At 35.4% G+C, this 14,722-nt stretch overlaps 1 protein-coding gene across 1 annotated transcript in view; it reads left to right on the top strand.

Annotated features, from left to right (window-relative positions):
• The window catches only part of TTC27 (tetratricopeptide repeat domain 27), a 118,623-nt gene that overhangs the window by 48,549 nt on the left and 55,352 nt on the right, over positions 1–14,722 (top strand). The gene's annotated exons all lie outside the window — the stretch shown is intronic.

Below are 14,722 nucleotides of genomic sequence, written 5' to 3'. Positions count from 1 at the left end.
TTCTGTTCCCTCAAAACTAGGAATGAAAACATGAAATATCTCCAATGATTTATTTTTTTGCTTGGTTTTTTTTGTGAGTGGTTTATTGTTGTGGGGGTTTTTTCCCCTTTTTGTTTGGTCTTTAATCCTGAAGTTTTACTTCACCAGGCTACTGAAAGGAATTTCTAATTGGTATTTTCTTCTGTGGATTTATTGATGGTCCATTTAAGAACTTTGTGGGGAAAAAAAATCTGTTTTAGCAAGTTCTAAGTCTATAAACCATGGAGCTTTGAAAGGATATGTAAAAGGGAAAATTTTGGGTGGTTTTACCTATTTTAGAAATTTTTCCTAAACACGCACTAATAGCTTAGGTTCAGCAAAATATCAGTTTACACGCGAAGCTGTCCTCATTTGAGTTAAACCCCATTCTGTTCTGCAGTGATCTTGGATATGTTTTTGCACAGTGTGCTGCCCTTGTATAAGTAGTTAGTTGGCTTAAGTATGTTGTGGAAAAGCATGGTGCCATCTATGACATAGAAGCAGGAATGTTAAGCAGCTCTGATTCTGGTATTTGTACAATATTTCCTTTCCTGTCTTTTATTACAAACAGCAAGTTTAAATAGTAAAGTGGAATTTTCAAGTGCTGTTGACCAGAAATTAAGATGTTAAGATTAAATTAATTTATGAAACATTTAAATACAGCTGCATGGAGATTGTATGCACATTTATCCTATTTGTATTTACAGGCTTGAATTTTAGCACCTATCATTTACTAAACGGTACATTATGACTAAAGGGGGAGGGGGAAGCATGTGTTCTTGCCAGCCAACCTCATCACTCAGATATTTTTTTTTCCTTCTAAAAGTACATTTGTGTTGGGATAACTTACATATTGATAGGCAAAGTATTGTTTTTGTAAGTATTTGTAAATTACAAAATGTCATATTGATTTACATGAAGTGTTTGTGAGCCTTATGAAAACTAATTTTCAGTTGTGCAAATACATGAATAGGAAGCTTACATATTCTGTTCATGAAGGATAGATCATTGCATCAGGAAATAAAAGCAATTACAGCTCATTTAGTGGATTGATCATGCAATGTGTATCATAAATGATTCTTGGGATTACTGTGAGAAAATTCAGACTTTTTTTTTTTCTGTGTATAATTTATATGCTTAGCATATATGATAACATGGCATGGCATAAATACTTTTGACATGTTTGAATTGGCTGCATTAATCATGGCAAGTAGAGCTGTTAGTTATGAAGACTATTCAAATAAATGCCAATAAAACATTTAAAAGCATGTCCTCTTTGTTTAAATTTGAAAACATGTTTTTAAAATGTTTAAATTAATGTTTTTTCTATCTGTGAAGCTGAGATTTGAGGCCTTTTCTGAACTGAAATAAACATCATGACACTAGATAACAGTGTATTTTGATGTATTTGAGAAGATTTTACTGGCTGTTTTGTATTATCCTTAAGCATGTTTTACATCAATTAAATTGGAGTTTGGGCTTTTTTCTTGAAAGACTTAATGTCTTATGTCAGATTTTTATTTTTTTTTTTGTATATTTGTCAGAATATGTTGGCCTGCACATTCTACAATGACTTCTATCTAGTCTAGACAAAAGATGAGAGAGAAAATAACTTCTACACATTCCTATAACTGGACTGTGAAAGATTTTTCTGCACTGTAAAATGAAAGGTTTGATTTTAAAATTACAACACTGAGAGAGGAACAGCATATGCATTTGTGTTCCCACAAATTAGCATCATACCTGCTTTGGTTTTTATCATTGGCTAAATCTGAATATGTTTTCTTTGCTTTTTAGTTTAATATGTGTCAGTGAAATCCTTTCAATTTTAGAATACAGGAAGGAAATAGGTTTAGAAAACTGTGTCTATTTTGTCTTGAACATCTGTTTAGTAACTTACTACTAAGATTCAGAAAGCAAGCAGATAATTTAGTTGTTGGAATAAGGCCATATTTCTCATCCTACAGCTTATTGTGTAAGAACTGCAGTGTGTGTATTTATTTGTCTGTATATTCTGTATCTTTCCCATACCTACTAGTAGGCAAACTTTTATTTATGTGTGTGTTGAATTTCTTAACAGAGCTGGGAAAATGCGAAGCTTGGAGGTGCAGAACTAAAAAGATTGCTTATTTTGTTTCTTTAAGGAAAATGTCTTGCAGCTTCCTTATAGTAGATACAAGGAAGAAAATTTTTATTAAGAGTGTTTGGAAAACACTGTAGCAGGCTGCCCAGAGAGGTGGTAGATGCTCCATACCCACAAACATTCAAGGTCAGGTTCAACGGGGCTGTGAGCAACTTGATCTAGTTGAAGATGTCCTGGCTCACTGCAGGGGCAGTTGGACTAGATGACCTTTAAAAGTCACTTCCAGCCTATTGGAAGGTTGGTCCCTATTCTATGATTCTTCATCCAATTTTCACAGTTATTTTAATAACTGCTGTTATGAGCATAATACAGATGGACTGGAGCTGGATTGTTGTGTTTGAATCTTAATGCATTACAGCTCATGCTTTTAACTTCTTCCAAGTCTAAGCACATCCCAGACATTGCCTTTGGTCTCTAATAAATATATTTAGAGTACAACTTCTCTCTACACAACTCTGTCAGATTTAGGAATGTTACTCACTGTTGCCTACGAAGACAGGATTTTGTTTTGTGCTCCCTAGCAGTCTTTCACTCATGTTTTTCAGTATTAGTCACTTGTGCCTATGTCAGCTTTCCTTTTTGTTTATTCATCCATGCCATATTCCCCTCGACCCTCCTTTGTCAGCTCTAGCCTCCTATTTATATGACTTTCACTCTTGCTCTCATCTTCCCTATTTCCTTTCTTTCTCACATATTTCTGACTCTATTCGTTTCTGTCCTTGCTTTTGGTTGCTGCTTAAAGAGTTATTTTCTTTCAGGACCATTGTGTCTTCCATCTCTGAAAGGAACATGGCTGCAGCTTTGTTTTAAAAGCTCCTGGAAACTAAACTTTTGCACATAAGGTTTAAAGCCAGGCTACCGGTGACATCTAGTAGCTTGATCATATTGCATGTAATGGGAACAGTCTTTAAATAGAGTATTTCTACTGGTGAAGTCAGGAACTGGGAGAAATTCTTTAAGGGGCATCGAGACTTGCTAGTATGCTCATTCCTGGGAAACTGCTGAGACTGTCCTTGAACTCTCACTGGATTTGTCATCTCCAGACCCTATCCATTTAGCCCACCAAACAGTAATTGAGCAATGCCTCATGCATTCAACATGTTATGCTTATTTGTGAACAGCAAGTATTGCAATTGGTAGACTGCTGAGTAGTAGAGATGTTGTAGGCAGAATTCCTGTGGCGGCTGCTGGCACTTAAAACTAGGGGAAAACCAGGTATGACACACTCCCTGTTGAGTCCCGTCTGGCATTGTGTGGGTTTTCCCCTGCTGTGCCTCACCCTTCTACAGTTGATCTTACAGTCTGAAGGTTGTGAAGATCTTTTATGGAAATTCTATACTTTGTGCTGACATTGCTTGATAGTAAAGTCAGTGTCAGCCTTTACTATAAATCATTGGTTTAGACATGTAACTCTTCCTGATTTATTTTGGCTGTTCCTGTTACAGGAAAAAAAAGTGATAGTGGATTCTGACTCGTTAACATTGTTCTAGGATGAGTTAAAAATGTCATTTTTATAATATAAAAACCATATGCAACTGTTAAAGTGACTAATCTTAAAACTTTGAAATAATGAAAATGTTTAAATTAGTTCTTTTCAAGAAGATAAATTCATGCCTTTTACTGAGGATGTGAAGATAACTTTTAAAGCTCCACTGTGTAGTATAATTTTTATGGTTGTGCTCTAAATCTGTCGGAGAACCAGTATGTTTGCTACTCTATATTCTGTTCCTGCAAAAGATACTCAGTTAATATGTTTAAAGGATAATTATTGTAAATGGATATTTGTCCTGAAGTTATAATTGCAAAAGTAAAGATAAAAGTTTCTGTTAGAGTAACAATCTGTTCTGCATCAACGAGCAGCATTATATAAAACAGGATTTTTCCAGAGGCTGTTGATAGACCAAATAAGCAGGAAGCAATACTGGCAGTGTATGGAAAAAAGTGTTGGAAGAAACATAGTGGTGAGCTCATAAATGTGAGTAGGCAGGAAGAACAGATAACTCCCACCAGTCTGAGGCAGCTGAATAAGGGTGCACGATCTGTCATGCCTAAGGGATTTTTCCAGTGATTCAGAGTGCTGCAAACATCGAGTTTGCTCTGAACAGTTCAAACAAGCAAAGAAGCAGAAAAAAAGAAGCATGACCCTTAATATGTAATCTTACCTGGGTTTTGCTGAGTAAGAAATACTATTTAAAAAGAAAACAAGTAAAAGCCTAGGAAATAAAGAAGCCTAGAAGGAGTTCAGCAACCTAAAGGAAGTATTGAAAATTATGGTTCTTGTATGTAGCCACGGGCAGCAGAAAGGGAAAGATGGAAAGTCATAACTGACTGTCTTCCTGAGGAATAAATTTCAGTCAGCGTAGGATAAGTTAACCTGTAGCCCTGTTTGTTCCAAAAATGCTCCTTGTCAAGAGGAGAGGCAAGGCTGAGGGGATTTCAGCACCTACTATGGTTGTTTCCAAGGGAACACATAGAAGTGGGTAGGACATGTTTCTTCTCCCACATGGCCCATTTGAATGGAACAAGTTAGAAAATATTTTCCATTGGCACTGATTTTCTGTCTTTCACCCCTTTTTTAGTCATTTGCTTGGTTTGTCTTAAAGCTAGACAGATTGCTAGTCCTCACACAGCATAGTCCATATGGTCCTGAAAGTATCTATTTTAAAGATATCTAGCCATTCTCATACCAAATTCACTCTTTTATTACCTGTGCAGACAGCAATTTCTTTAACGTGCTTTTCTGTTTTTTCAGGATATTATCAAAAGAGCAAAATGTGTTCAGAACCTTTGCATAGACAGTGAAATTCCTGAGGCTGAGCAGATAAACCAAGAAATTCACAGTTATTTAATACCTAGGGAAATCCTTATCATTGCTATCAAAGAGTTAAAGTCTAGTCTTTTGATTCCAAACAACTAATTTATTGCCGTTGAGGTTGGGCCTTAGGAAATAAATGCAGTGCTGTGATGTGGTGTGGAACTCTGTACTTAACTCCATTTCAGGAGTAAGTCCAAACCACAGACCTGAAAAAGACAATGCTACTACAGTCAAATATGGCTGAAGTTGTTTTCAGCATAACACAGAATAAATGATATGTTTGGCACAATACAGTGAGTGTCAGTAATATGGCTAGACTCCATTCTAATTGAAAAGAGGAGCCATGTCTTATGTGGCTTACCCTTCACTAGTCATTGAAAGTAGATTCCTTTAAATCAAACAGTTTCTCTTTTTTCATGACATTTCCTTTTCCTCTCTAATTTCTTCCTTCTCCTAAAAAAATCCAATAATAATTCAGAACCTCCAAGGAAAACTTACTTCTGAATTCAAATAGTCTCCTAAACTGAAAAGAAAAAACAAACCAAAATGCAATCCAAAACTAGCTTAAGCAACAGTATCAAAAACTACTCTTTATTAACTCCTGCAAGAGCATACAATATGTGTAGCTCTTAGTGTCAGCGCAGAATGTTAAGCTCCTATAAAGTTGGTAAATACCAGCCCACTGAAGCTTGTTAATGTGGAGGAAAATTTAAATAATTTTGGACATCTAGAACAGACCTGCAGTCTGGATGTATAATTAGAACTGAACAAATAATTTGACACTCAGATAGTACCTTTGTACTATTATTAGAAAGCCAAAAACCCAAGGGGAAAAAAAGCAATAAAGCATTTTCTAAGCAGAACTTGATTTGAATTCTTTTTCCAATATGTCTAAAATGACTTTGAATTGTGATTTCTGTTCCTTCCATTGGTCTCTCTAAGAGTTATGTACCAGCATGCATGCAAGTTAAATAACAGACTGCGTTATGCAGAATCAAAGAACCATGTGTGTAGGTCACTATAATTGTCTTCCTACTTTTATTTTTTGTTCCATGCAAGTTCATATGAGCTTGCTTTTCTGTGTTTCTATTTTCTTTCAATCCATACCAAATTTTCTTGGAGTCTTATATTGTTTCCACTGAAAATTCTTCAGTAAACATAAATCTTTGTAGTCCTTTCATGTAGCTTTTTCTGCAGAACAAATGAGGCTTCTCTAGTGCTCTATTTCATTGACTTTTTACTCTCTAAAGTGTATAATGTAGGGGACACTGGGCCACCATATCAGTTCATCTACTTCTGACTAGAGATCAGATTCCAGTATACCGATGTTAATATCAAATTACCCTCTTTAATTTCATTTTCTTAATGCTGACAATATTTTTGTGTTTCTTAGTTTCCAGTGTTATGGGGTGAGACAGGAGATTTTCCAAGAAAAACCATAGAAACATTCAATTTAAGAGAAAGCTCAGGAAATTCTGGATGTGTATTCAGAAGATGCAAATACTATAGCAGGAAGAAGCAGAAACAGATATGGAGTGAGCTTTGGACATGAACATTGTTTGAACAAGTACTTAGCCATTTCCCTCTGCACTTGTGAGAAGTGTACCTGGGGAGAAGGAAAGAGAGTTGTTTTGGTTGGTATTCTTTCTGCATGTGAGGAAGTATACATGGGAGCAGAAGGAAAAAGAAAGATGCAACCTTTTACAACATCTTTATATCTGTTAGTAAAAGCAGCAGATGTAGACCTTTCATATGTTTCTTTTAACTTCCTATTCTTCAAAAATAAACTTCACTGCAGAGGAGAGTTGGCATAGGGATAGCTTCAGTTTTCAAATAAGGTGGTTATGAAAATGGAGAGGGAAGTTGGATGTTCTCCTAACTAATGGTGCTTACGAGAACCAAGACCAGAGGTAACACAGTCTCATTTATAGCTGAATGTTACTTAGGTTGCCTTTGCTAGAGAAAACAAGATGAACAAACAAGTTGCAAAGTTTGAGGATATTTTCATTTGGGAAGTCATCCTTTTCCCGTGTCAGGACATCCAGCCATGTTGTCAACTCGGTATGCTTTTAAGGGTAGGTAGAAAAAGATAGCTATGATACATAATGCAGTGTCTTGATATTTCTAATGAGAATAGAAACACACTATCTTCGAGCAGGTAGCAGATTATATTCTTTGCAGTGTCTTAGCAGAGTTGAACTTTGAAAGTAGCATTTATTTTGCAAAAAAATCACTCATTATTCTGTTTTCAACACTCCTTTCCAATGTCTTCAGTGCAAAGAGACAAAGTGTAGTCCTTTCAATGCAAATTATTCTTTACTTTCTTTGGCTGGCTGTTATAGTGCCATTCGTAGAAATATGATTGTCTTACTTTAGAGGAAATTGAGAAGAGTTGTACACAACAGTGTGTTTTATCCTTTTTAAAGGAGAGTTCACTTTAATAGTAGCACTACTGATTCATATTCCCTTACATCTATTGCTAGTATACCAGCTAGTGTAATACTGAAATGGACTAAGTCTGTCAACACTTAACATATTTCTCAACTTAGCCCTGCGTTGAGTTAAAAACTGTAGCAAGATGCAAGGTACACCTTAGCTTTTTTTTCACTTTGAAGTCTGTGGTCCATGAAGAAAGTCTGGTTTAGAGCAAATCTCGTTCTAGAAGTGTCTGCAGCTCCATGACAAACTTAGAGGAACTAAATGAGATTCAAGACAAGAAGATACAATTATTGAGAACCTGTCTAGAGGATTCATTGGCAATAAGCACCACAGTTGGGCATCTAACCGATGCACATAAGCTAGGAACCTAGTTTCCTTCATAAAGTCAGTGGAGAGTAAGAGGCTTTCTCAGGGAGCCTCTCAGGTTGATGCTTGTTTAAAATGGTCCTTTTAGAGAACCTTTCTTTCATTACAGCCTATGTAAAAAGACCCAGAAGGATTACCTTCCAAGCTTACGTGCCTGAGTTTTTTATTCCTTGAAGTCCTAAGTACTGCAGAAATTGCACAAAAGCCAGCACAATTTCCAAGCTGACCTCTCATAAATAATTGCTCAGAAGCTGTTCTTTGCAGGGTAGATATGAGAATGAGTAAGACTTACTGCTTAAAACCAATGCAATGGAGGGGAGCTATATTTAAACTCATAAGCAGGATGGAATATGAGGATTCCTTTGGGTGGATGTTATCAGGAGCTACCCATTACCTACAGAACACTTTGAGAGGGGCAAGAAAAAAGCTGTAGAAAATACAGTTCAAGTAAAATGAAGTTAGACTTCTTGTATACACTAGTGGAATATTTTGTAAGTCTTGTGAGAATACCATTTATTCCAGTCTTCCCTTTTAACTCTTTAATTAAGTCAGCTACCGAGTAAATTTATATTGTATTTACTATACCTTCAAATGTGAAAAATTCCAGATATGATGAATTACAGACAGAGTCAGTCATTTCCAAACTGAGAGTAAATTAAATACTTAACTTTAAATTACATTTTAGGTAAGTGCAATATAATTTTTGCGAAATTGAGTCTAGCATTAATTTCTAAATTAGCCTGTACTAGGCTAAATACTTAACTGTTTAACTAAGAGGATATTAGCATCTTTGCATACATTTTGCTTTCTAAAGCATGGACAAAAGGAAAACTTGTAATGACTCTTCATAACTTCAGATAGGGAAAAAAGGAACTGTCCTTGTGTTTGTACATTTATTTCATTTTAAAAGTCCCATTATTATTGTTCTGTTTCAAATGCAGTTATCCAAGACTGTGAAATTAAATATGTGATGGAATCTCATTCAAACACACTGAAGTATATGAAAATGCAAAAAAGTCAAATTTAACAAGAGGTACCCTGGATTTATAATGATGTAATGTTACAACTTCAGTGCTACCAGACAAGACTAGACAAAAAGAATTTTAAAAATACCATTCTAATTAAATGAGTCCCTTGATTTCGATCACTGTTGGTGTTTTGGCCTTGCTCTTGACTTTTTAACACCGAGAGGTATTTCTCATGGCTGCAGCTAAGAGCTTTAAGCCCAGCTCTGCTCATGATCAGCTAACACCTGTTGCAGTGAAAAGCTATTTTAGTTGTACAGTCCCAGGATTAGTTTTATAGACCAAAATAAACCCTTGTCATACAGTTGAGTGAATAGCTTTACACTTTGGAAAAATTATAATGAATGTGTGGTCTAAACCTACTGAAATATATATGGAATGATAAAGCAGTACTGGAAAATGCCACTGTGCATATGCTGATGTCTCAGCCAGTGCAGAAGAGTACTCCTCCTCTGTCACTTCTGTACTTTCAGGACTTCTGTTTCTCTGGTTTACCTGACAGTCAGACACAATTTGTTTAAAAAGAAGGTAGCATTTAAATAATTACAATTTAAAGAGAACTTTAAAAAACAAACTGGAAGTGTTCATATGACTGACTATTTAATGTGTTATCTTGATGTAGCAACTCATTAAAATAAATGAGAGACCTAATTAAGGAAAATACGGAACTTCTGCTAATTCATGTCATACAGACTCAAGCATGGCACAATTTTTTGTTTTCTTGTTACACTGCAAAGGCCTTGGCTTACTTTTCTAAAGGTGCTATGCAGAATTTATATCAGATGCTGTTAGGCAAGAAAAACTTTAAGACCTAACCAAGTAATAACACCTTTTCCCCATGCAGCACTGAAAAAGAAGCACTAACATAGGACTTGGAATATTGCCTGAAACAGAACTAATTTTAAGTGTTTAATACAATTTGTGGTGTTTGCGAATAAAATGTAAATTATACCTTTCTTGGTAGTTTTGCCCTATGACTGTTTGAGCAGGTATTAGTCTGTAACTCCAAAGACTTTGCATGGTTTTTTTTTTAATAAATTACAGTTGTCAAAGCCATATAGAAAAAGATGTAGTGAATTGCTAGCTAAAATTACTGTCTGTTTAATAGAAAAAAATCCAGAATTTTTGAAAACAGTTGTTTTTATGTTGATGTATATACACATTTAATTTGCCGAATAAGTTGGTAGTGTTTTTATTTTTTCAATCCAAATCACCCTTGGACTGACTTTAAGTGTAGGATTACTTTCAGTGTTTAGTGAAAGTGTGAAATTGAACAGATGGGTCGAGCTGTATACAGCACAGATTCTGATAATTGTTGAAATGTAACAACAGGGCCTTCAATGTTTGTTTGGTTTATGAGCGATTATTTTGACCTTGAGGAGGAGAGATGTATTGGGAGTAGAATATACACTGATGTGAATATTCCCTCTTTTAAAAAAAAGAAGAGCAAGTCATCTACTCACCTGTTGAGTAGTCCATGCTAGGAACTAGACTGGCTGGATAAATTACAGACTCTCTTTTCTTCCCTGCCTTTCTACCTGCTAACCACTAAAGATATCTATGATGATAAGGTTTATGGAAACCTTGCATTCTCAAGGTATGAAAATACTATTTTTCATGTTTGTGTCTGTTATCTTGTTCATGTTGCTTTCCTGGACATAATTAAGACAAATAGGATTAGAATTTGTCAAATTGTAACAAGAATAATCTAGAATGAAATCTTAATGTTTTTTTTTTCCTTGTTGGGCCTTAGAAAATACGAAGGTGTTCATATTTAAAATGTGACTGGAGAATATACTGCCTTACACCTTCTAATTGCTTGTGCCTAAAGCAATCCTAGTGTTTCTAGAGATTAACAGCTTAATTATGTGAAGGTCTGGTGTCTTGAACAGATGCCCAAAATGTGTTTTTTCAGATTAGTAGGTCTTATCCAACTGATGACACATGCAATCAAATATGAAATATTTCTTGCCAATAATACTTTGGAAGGTGAAGAATTCATAGCTGCTCAAATTCCTACTCTGATTAGTGGCATAAATTCCAAAATTAGTATTTGGGAATGTTGTCTGCTGTGCCAGTGGTTACAGATGACAGAAGCTGCAATAAGAAGATGGTTTGAAATAATTTTCTTCAGCATCCTTTTTGTTTGTTCCCAAGTCAAGCATTGTTGTTTGTTCTAAACTGTCATGTAGTCATAATGTTTTATATAAATCTAAGATTGTACTGCAGAATCCATTAGTATATCTTCTCATGTACAAGCAGTGAAGTCAGTATGCTTGAATTTGACATGTTGTGTTTTCTTGCCACTTTTTCTAATTCCCTGTCCAAGAGGGTTTTTTTATTTTTTTGTAAAAATGTTATGTTTAAATTTTGAACCTAAAGTCAAGTCATCATATGTTAAAGTGATACTTTCAGAGAAACTATTCCATAAGTATATAGGAACAGGATTTGTTTCCATCTCAACTTCAGATTATTTAATTTCAATAAACTGATGGTTTATAAAGAGATGGGAGGAGCTCCCCTCATAGCATGAAAAAAACATAACCTCTCCAAAAAGATAGAGTTTAGTCTTTAGGACAATTAGATGGGAATTTACAGATCCACATTTTTATTTCAGGGTTCAATTCTAATGCAATTCTATAATAATACATATAGAGATTTATATATAGTAATTATATATAAATATAATAATATAAGTGATACGTTACTACAGGGAGATTTTGTGTGTAACACCATGATGGGATATAAAAAGAGGAAAAATCTCCGGTTAGTCTTGAACTGAAAATCAGTGGATCAAAGACAAAAAGCTGTTTATTCCAATAATTTTTCAACATTCTAAGTTCATTTTTAAGTTTACTGGTGATTTCATCTCTGAGAATGCAGACAATGTATACTGTGTTAATTGTGAAATACAAACATTTAATTGAAATATAGATAAAAGGAGACAGCAGTTCCTTTAGCTGGTTGCTAAGCAACTTTTTTGCCTTAAAATATTTATATTCACCAGAAGAACAGCATTCTGTGCTTAAAAACAATCCTTTTACATATATATTTAAATTGGCTTAAACATCAAATGCTACTTCTTGTCCAGTTAAAAATGTAGCTTGTGTTTTGCCTATTTAGAAAACAGTATGTATATTAGTTGTGCATTTATTAGATTTTGAGGGTTTGTGTTTGTGCATAGTTATTGTGGTTTCCTCTCAGTTTCTGGTCACTGAGGATTAGTAAACTGTTGAGTGTTCTGATAAGGATAAAAACACTACTAGGAAGCATTTAAGGTCTGTGAAACTTCAGCATTGTATGTTCACTGGTGGTGATATATCATCAGGCATCCTTTTGATTATTTATCTTTAAATCTTTGGGTTGGACATGTACAGTGGAATTTTTAGGTATGCTGGATTTGAATAGAGAAGCTACTTGCTTTGTTTCAGCAAACAGGACATTTTTACATGTTTATATTCCAAACAAAAAGCAAAAAGTGTTCATATTTATTGGCATGTTTTGCTGCCACGTCTTGGTTCCAATGTTTAATTGTAACTGGAAATCTAGTCATTCTTTTATCCTTTTGATGCTTATGCTTTTCAGTACAACATAGAAAAAGGCACCAGTATTGGAATCATAGAATGCCAGGTTGGAATGGACCTCAAGATCACCTGGTTCAACCTTTCTAGGTACTACTACAGTTTAGAAACAACATAGTCACAAATGTACTTAATTTTATCCTATAGAGTTCTAACAGAATTACTGTTTGAAGTTACAAATTCCATTTCAACCAGACATTGCCAGTACTACGGGAAAATGATCAATTAATAGACCAGGTGATATTCTCATGACATTTCTCAAAATTTGTGTTCATTTTGCTTCTCCCTGGACCTTAGCTTGCCTTAATCTTTCTTAGACAATTAGAAATAGTTTTGTAAAGTTCATCTAACTGCTTCCCAGGGGGAGTTTACTGTGCATACTTTTTAAACATTACAATCAGACAGTGAAATCAGGCAGGAAGTGGAAAGGTGAGCATTTGGGTTCTGGCAAGAGACGGAGCTCAATACAAGTGTAAAATTACAGGTGTTTCTCAGCTGAAAAATAGGCCTGTTTCTATGCAAATGCAGTGCTTTTTAAATATTGATAAAACTGTGAGAGAATTTAGATTTTTCTTCTGTAATTGTACAGCAGGTATACCTTACATTTTGTTTTACGAATACCTTTAAAAAGCAGGATTGTTACTCAAGATAAGACTGTCTTGCTCCTGCAGGGGAGTGAAATGTAATTATCTCTGCCTCTCTTACACCCTCTCCACTTCCCCTCCCTCCCCATATGACTTCGTACACACGTTATACACATCTCATACACAGTGACTGTTTAAATCACTGCCTAAACAGTGATGCAAAGGGTGTACAGAGGCAGAGGAGAGTCTTTTATTGAGCTGCTGGTTCTCTTGCAGAGCTACATGTGATGGACACAGGCTTTGTGCCGTGCTCTGCTTGTGCCAGTTAGAAGGCAAACCTGAGTGAGCGGCCAGATACTCTGCTGCTGGACAAGGGCTGTAACTGGACCTGAAAATATCTTTAGAACATTATTAGTCAAGCTCTTCTTTTGAGAGATGTTGTGGTCATTTGAAAAATAAAAAGTAGTATCTACCACCATGTAGCAGAGAAAAAAATTCCCTTTAAGTAAAAAATAATATGACAGAATACCAATATTGGAGAATGTGAGGGTATAGGTAAACTTTCTCACAAAACAAGTTTCTAAGCTAAAGTGAGCATTGTTCAAGTGTTTGCCCTAACAATGCCTTAATTTTAATTTTACTTTTTATCAGGCACTTGAAATGGCCAAAAAAGAATAAGTTCAGAAACCAAGGTCCTACTAGGAATGCTTGCTTGTGTCTTGCAGTATAGGGTTTATGTTATGATGAAAGAGTAATAGGTTGTAGACTGAACTTCCTGTGTTGAGGCAGGAGAGAAATGAACTCTCAGAACCAGGATTTGGACCAGTTAACAAATCTACTGATCATAATCAGTTTGTAAAAGGGCACTTTCAATATACTGAACACGGAATGTTGTGATTGCATTGTTCTAATACTTCCAGCTCCTCAGCATGTAGAAGATGGTATAGATAGCACATAATGCTGAGTAGAAGTCATGAAAGAATCAGGCAGAAATTGTTGGTCACAAGACGGAGGATCAGCTGATGTTGAAGCGTTAAACACTGTGGCTGTAAACACATTCATACTGCTTTCATTTATGCTTTCGTTTGCTGTGGCCTCTCTTTCCATTGTAGTTTTGCTTTGAGAGTGTTTGTTTTAGCTTGTTTCTTTCTGCATCCTTTCCTGTGAAAACACCAGAGAAAGAAAAAAACAGATTACAATATGGCAAAGATTTGTCAGGCGTTTCGCACAAACCACCAGCAAAGTGTGCTTTATGCTTTGGGAAATCTGTGAGAGGAAAGAATAAAACCACTGGGGCTTTTTCTCCAGTCTGCAAAAATCTACAGACAAACTTATTTTCTCAGAGAAGCTGGAAAATATTTGCAGTGTCAATAAAATTAGCAAGGAAGTTTTCCTGCTGTCTCTGTTTTCCAAGTGAATATCTAACAGAAAAATGGTATAGTGTGTCTGAAATCATACTGGAAAGAATCCAGGCAGCCTGTACATTATTAAAGGATATCAAAGTTTTATTGGCTACATATCTCCTATTGGATTTTCCTAAAAATCCATGGTTTGCAGACTAGCACCAAGTTCTTGACATCAGGGCAGGGCGTTCCAAGAAACACCTACCATGTCTGTTGGAAAGCTTTTTACCTATATTATTCTATATTCCCTATACATCTACTACACATCAAAAATTATTCCTGTTATTCTCAGGTCATGACAAATTGTAAATTCATTAATATTCTCCAGATGCTTAGCAGTTCCCACCT

This window comes from Apus apus, chromosome 3 (genome assembly GCF_020740795.1).
Source record: "Apus apus isolate bApuApu2 chromosome 3, bApuApu2.pri.cur, whole genome shotgun sequence".
Classification (NCBI taxonomy): Eukaryota; Metazoa; Chordata; class Aves; order Apodiformes; family Apodidae; genus Apus; species Apus apus.
Note: the sequence above shows the minus strand (reverse complement) of the source record. Positions and strands in the feature narration are given on the sequence as shown.